Source organism: Lethenteron reissneri, unplaced genomic scaffold (genome assembly GCF_015708825.2).
Source record: "Lethenteron reissneri isolate LAM-NWPU_2019-01 unplaced genomic scaffold, ASM1570882v1 scaffold_1440, whole genome shotgun sequence".
Lineage (NCBI taxonomy): Eukaryota > Metazoa > Chordata > Hyperoartia > Petromyzontiformes > Petromyzontidae > Lethenteron > Lethenteron reissneri.
The window spans coordinates 22,501-28,232 of NW_026891158.1; positions in this window are offsets into that span (position 1 = coordinate 22,501).

The following is a 5,732-nucleotide window of genomic DNA, read 5'->3' on the forward strand; positions in this document are numbered from 1 at the left end:
GTCTCTGCGTCTCCGTGTCCCCGTGTCTCCGTGTCCCCGTGTCTACGTGTCCCCGTGTCCCCGTGTCTCCGTGTCACTCTCCGTGTCTCCGTGTCTCTGCGTCCCCGTGTCTCCGTGTCCCCGTGTCTCCATGTCTCTGTGTCTCTCTCCGCGTCCCCGTGTCTCCGTGTCTCCGCAGTCAGCCGAAGGTGCTCTCGCCGCTATAGGCCACGTACAGGAACCCGTCCTCATCCTTGTGATCCTCGTACAGCTGGCCCATGCTCAGACTGCGGACACACAGAGGAGAGTCAAAGACGGCCGGGGAGGAGGTGGGGGGGGGGGGCATGGGAGTGACAGAGACCCATAGACTAATCACACAGAGACACATTGACTCACACAGAAACCCGTAGACTAATCACATAGAGACCCACAGACTGACCACACAGAGACCCATAGACTCCCCACACAGAGACCCGTAGACTCATCACACAGAGACCCATAGACTCACTCACACAGAGACCCATAGACTCACACAGAGACCCATAGACTCCCCACACAGAGACCCATAGACTCCCCACACAGAGACCCATAGACTCATCACACAGAGACCCATAGACTCACCACACAGATGTAACGGGTTCCGGAGACACTTGTAGAGGTAACTTCTTTATTACAATACAACACTCCAACAGTCCTGATACTCTGTTACAGCCTAGGTACACAGCCTAGGTACACAGCCTAGATACTCTACTCTGGCTACGCTCTGGAACTCGCCTCACAAGGTCGTCGAGTCGGGAGTTCCAGAGTCCCACCACTGGCTCTCACAGCATCCCAGGGTCTTCAGATGCATGGTCGTGGGTCTTGGGTCTTGAGCTACGACTGGCCCTGATCGTCCAGGGAGCTCTCCTTTTATGCCTGGTCCAACGAGGGGTGGGGCCGTGTGCGCCACCAGACATCCCACAGAGCACACACAGCCCCCCCCCCCCCCCCCCCCCGTTGGCGGCGCCAAGAGGCTTAAGCGTCTGGACCCGCCTGAGAACCCAACGCCTGGCGCCCAGAGGCTTAAGCGCCTGGCCCACCCAGGTCCCAGAGCCCCCAGCAGCCCCTCCCTTCTTATGTCACTACATTACCCCCCTCTACGTAGCCTCCAGCCGTCCCGGCTGTCAATAATTAGAAAGTTTAAATTAACGAAAGGGAGAGAGAGAAAAAAATACGCGAGCCTCAACAGGAAAAGAAAAGAGAACAAAGCAACCATAAAAACCATAACCAACCTGTACAACTTTACACTATATACAAGCATCAATCAACAAAAAGGTGAAGCAATGACACGTGAACAAACGACCCGCGGCACACCTAGCCCTCCTCGGGATCCGCATAGAAAACGGGGAATTAACAACAACAAATATACAGATTCCGACGCGTTGGATGCACAACCACCGCATGGATGGCAGGGTTCCACACCACCCTGCCAACCTCCCATCCGTCAGGTGGAGAGAAGGCGAAGACCAACATGTCGAGCATCCCTCTACACACACTTATCCGGATGTCTGTCTACGTCCCGGGTCGAGAAGTCGTACTTCAGGGCCGACCCATGTACTGGGCAAAGAAGTCGCACTTCAGGGCTGCTCCAGTATCTACATTTTTAAATATATATATAAAATTTACATGACACAACCAAAATAAATCTGCCTGCTCCTGTCCATAAATGGTGGCCGCACGCACGAACCGCATCTCCAAAAGGCATCCCGTGCTTGCGTCCCAGGAGCCCTCAATGAGGACCACAACCGACATTACATGTCAACCGTTTGCACACCCCGCCTTTCCAACGTGGCGTCTCCATCCTAAAACCGCGCACGTCGGCCATATCGGGGGGCTTAAACCCAGTCTCTCTCCAAGACTCGCATCGCAGCATATAGCTGTACCGACCGATCTGAGACCCAATCTCTCTCCAAGACTCGCATCGCAGCATATAGCTGTACCGACCGATCTGAGACCCAACCTCTCTCCAAGACTCGCATCGCAGCATATAGCTGTAATGACCGAGCTGAGACCCAATCTCTCTCCAAGACTCGCATCGCAGCATATAGCTGTACCGACCGATCTGAGACCCAATCTCTCTCCAAGACTCGCATCGCAGCATATAGCTGTACCGACCGAGCTGAAACCCAATCTCTCTCCAAGACTCGCATCGCAGCATATAGCTGTACCGACCGATCTGAGACGACCCATCGTTCACTCCCTGCACAACATGCACCCTAACAACTGAGGGATACAGTCCCAACGTAACGGGACAACTACACCTGAACACCACGAATCTCCAGCCCACTGTTTCAACGCGCCTCGGAGTGTTTCAACCTCCGGGCCGTCAGGGTGAGCCTACTGCTCCAGACGCACCACGGAGGGTCTCAACCTCCGGGCCGTCAGGTCAAGTCGTCAGCTACTCCATGACGGGACCACCCTCTCCGAGCCATGTGAGCGCACAGCCCACTAGGCTAGACATGCCACGGAGTGTTTCAATCTCCGGGCTGTCAGGTCAAGCCGTCAGCCATCGCATGACGGGACCACACTCTCCGAGCCATGTGAGCACACAGCCCACTAGGCTAGACATGCCATGGAGTGTCTCTATCTCCGGGCTGTCAGGTCAAGCCGTCAGCCATAGCATGACGGGACCACAACTCTCGTGTTAGACACGCAACACACGCTGGGCCATCCTGGTCAGGATCTGCACCCCAAGATATTTGAGAGCCAGCATGACAATTCCAAATCCTTGGCAGCATGTCACCATCTCAAGATAAATGCCCCATACAGTATATACATCGTTAACAATGACAGCACAAGCTATACATTAACAATCACGAACAAAGCTCAATATAAACCATACATTGTTAACAATCACAAGCAAAGTTTCGCACACACATTGACAACACTCACGAGCGAAGCTCCACACAGTTTACCCAACAACAATCACGACTCCCCGACGACAACGAAGAGGATGTCAACAAAAAAATCATTCATCCGGAGCGCGTAAATGTACGAAGTGTCAGGGGCCTGGTCTCCCGACCTCCAACCTTTGGCCAGAGCAGCAAAGGCACCTGCGTGTCGGTCGATGTGCCGGCCCCGGCGCTGGTTACAGTAAGAATGGCGCCCTCACTGTCTGGTCGCAGCGCTGATGACGCGGTATGCTAGGTTGAAGCCAGCTGTCGTCCGGCAGTGAAGGTCGCAGCGCTGATGACGCGGCGTTGCTAGGTTGCAAACAGCTGTCACCCGGCGGTGAGGGACGCAGCGCTGATGACGCGGCGTCGTCGGGTTGGCCCACGCTGGGCCCGGTAGTGACGTCGCTCCCAGCGGTCATTGCTCCCCCGGCAGAAGTGACGACACACCCGGATGTATTTGCGGCGGGAACGGCCGCCATCTTTGTGTGGGAGCCGGCGGGATGGCGTGGCCGCTGCGCCGCCTCTCTCCCTCCTGCCTCCGCCTGTGAGCGACGCATGTCGTCCAGGATGGAGACGGTGGCGTGGAGCAGCTCGGTGATGCGAAGCAGCGTTTCCTCCATTGCTGCTCCCGACGCTGGAGGAGGATCGGCAGGTGTGGTGGACGACTGCTCAGCCGGCGGTGCAGCGTCGTTGTCGGCCCGAGTTGGCTGCCCCGTCGCGGCTTGCTCTTCAACATCGCCGTCAGGACTGAAGGTACGTGGCTCACCTCTTGTCTCCATTGCCACTTCTGACGCCAAATGTAACGGGTTCCGGAGACACTTGTAGAGGTAACTTCTTTATTACAATACAACACTCCAACAGTCCAACTCTCCAACAGTCCTGATACTCTGTTACAGCCTAGGTACACAGCCTAGCTACACAGCCTAGATACTCTACTCTGGCTACGCTCCGGAACTCGCCCTCACAAGGTCGTAGAGTCGGGAGTTCCAGAGTCCCACCACTGGCTCTCACAACATCCCAGGGTCTTCAGATGGCTGGGCGTGGGTCTTGGGTCTTGAGTTACAACTGCCCTGATCGTCCAGGAAGCTCCGCTTATATGCCCAGTCCCCAACGAGGGGTGGGGCCGTGTGCGCCCCCAGATATCCCACAGAGCACACACAGCCCCCCCCTTTGGCGGCGCCAAGGGGATTAAGCGCCTGGGAACTCAACGCCTGACGCCAAGAGGCTTAAGCGTCTGACCCGCCTGAGAACCCACGCCTGGCGCCAAGGGGATTAAGCGCCTGGCCCTCCCAGGGACCCAGAGCCCCCAGCAGCCCCTCCCTTCTTATGTCACTACATGTGTGTTCTTAGGTTTTTTCGGTAAAGACACGTAGGTAAAACATTAAAATTAATAAAAGTAAAATAAAATAAAAATCACGACGTTTCGGAGGCAACACAAGCTTCCGTCTTCAGGTGGAACCGTCACAGCCATGACAGCTGTATCAAGTAAATGAGAGATTGCAAGAGCTACCATTCCGTATATATAATGGTTGGAGAGGGGGGAAGGGCCAAGTACAGCACACTTTTTATTCATATGGTAAGGTGAGGCTTAAGAGGGTGAGCCTTTGTTATGGAGAGGTACGATTTGTGACTAAGCCTGGCCTACATAACAATAGTGTGAAAAAAGAAACAACTAAACATGGTAAAACAAGCCTGGCTGTCTATCAATAACCTGTAATAGTTGTCTGTCAAATAAGATTGGCCAAATAAGTGTAGTTAAATCTTTTTTGCATGGTTAATCACATCTTTCCAATGATTACTCAGTTTGTAACCATCATCACGGTTGAAAGTATGTCTGTGTTTGTATATTTGTATGGCTTCGTGTACAAACCTTTGATGGTAGCCAGGAGGTTTGCAGAGAACCTTGGTCTCGGAAAAGACAATTTCATGAGAGCCCACCGAGTTGTAGCAATGATCGGCAACGGCCGAAGAATCAGTTCTGCCGTGTTTCAGATCTGACTTGTGCTCGCGGACATGATCAGAAACATGACGTTTCGTTTCTCCAATGTAGCAATCACCACAAATGCAACTCAATTTGTAGACTCCAGGATACTGTAAGTCAAATATCGCATCAGGTACTCATTTGAGGGCGGAGTCGACCTAGGGGAGGCCCGGGACCGATTCATATCATTGCCACTGATGTTGTCCGTGAGCAGGAATCGAACTCGGGTCGCACACACACCGCGCACGCACACACACACCACACACACCGCACACACACACACACCGCACACACACACACACCACACATATGAAGTATTCAGAATGACGGCAGGAAACCACTTGACGGGTAGCACACTTTTTATTAAACCTTGACTTGTCACGATACACCGTGTGGTCACTATTCCTCACACTACACACACTTCACTGACACGTGTGGTCACTACCTTTCCCACTACACACTCCACTGACACGTGTAGTTACTATGGCTCACGCTGCATGCTCACACTACACTCCAGCCCCGTAACGTCCGTGGAGCCTACAGACCCACCCCAGCTTGGGCGTGGGTCACAACCTCTGGGTCCCGAGAGCCGGCCCTCACACGGACGTTCGGCCCCGGGTCCCAGGGTCCCGCCTCTGGGTCACACAGAGCCCAACCCTTACAAGGACAGCGGGACTAGGTGCCGCAAGGCCCTATCTCTTCCTCCGCCGTCTTCAGTCTTCGCTGATCACCAACTCCCCGTGCGCCTGTGCGCACCACCTTATATAGCCCCCGCTCTCGGGAGACGGGGCGTATGCGGACCTCGACGTGAGCATCCCCCTTAGTTGACCAATCCCCGC